General features: G+C 40.2%; 1 non-coding gene across 1 annotated transcript; it reads left to right on the plus strand.

The window, feature by feature from the left end:
• The first annotated feature begins 420 nt into the window (after positions 1 to 420).
• On the plus strand, positions 421 to 494 carry TRNAV-CAC (transfer RNA valine (anticodon CAC)). Its single transcript has one exon. It is a non-coding gene; the product is annotated as a tRNA-Val (tRNA).
• The last annotated feature ends 376 nt before the right edge of the window (positions 495 to 870 follow it).

Consider the following 870-nt stretch of genomic DNA (forward strand, 5'->3'; position numbering starts at 1 on the left):
TGAGGAGGAAGACAAGGCTGATACCCTGCCCTACCACACTGAGAGGCAGGCTCGCCATTGCCTTTGCGCTGATTGCTTCCGCTCCAGCTTGCCTCTGGGGATATGGAAGAGAGATCAGATCATCACTTGACAGATGGGGAGTGTTCCTGTGAAGATCGATTTCTGGTAAATACTCAATATCTTGTGTTCTACAGTAGGACCGCCTGTTCGTAGATTTCTATTTATCATATACTCCCGTTTTGATATTAGAGCTCATACTACTGTTGTTTGTTCCAACATAGATGATTACGATCACTGTTCATAAAAAACTGCGAATTCATATCATGTGCATATTGTTTCCAGTTCCAGTTCCAGTTCCGTCGTCCTCATTAGTCGCTGTGATTAACGTTTAACTGTATCTGATAGCCAGTCTGTCAGATTGTCTGGGTGGTGTAGTTGGTTATCACGTTAGTCTCACACACTAAAGGTCCCCAGTTCGAACCTGGGCTCAGACAACTTTTTTCCCCTCTTTTTTCCTCCCTACTGGAAAAGCTAGCAGGAACATAACCACATCACTCTCGAAATGAATTTTTTTTCACATTACTCTGAAATCTTTTTTCACATTTTATGATTTTGTAATCCCAACATTGTCATTCTTGTGTCCCATCATGAACGCTACTGGAACACCACTTAAGGCCATCTCTAATTGAATTCTTGTTTTTTTTTAATGCTCTAACGGTTTTTTTTCCGTAGTTTTCATCACGAAGGGATTCCCACATTTATTTCCTTCACTCTGAGATTCTCTCCTTTCACTTCACAAATCCTCTCAAAAAGAAGTTGTTGGAGATAGAGTAAAAATAAAAGGATTGAAAATAGAAAGAGGAATCATAT

The sequence above is a fragment of the Phragmites australis genome, chromosome 19 (assembly GCF_958298935.1).
Source record: "Phragmites australis chromosome 19, lpPhrAust1.1, whole genome shotgun sequence".
Lineage (NCBI taxonomy): Eukaryota > Viridiplantae > Streptophyta > Magnoliopsida > Poales > Poaceae > Phragmites > Phragmites australis.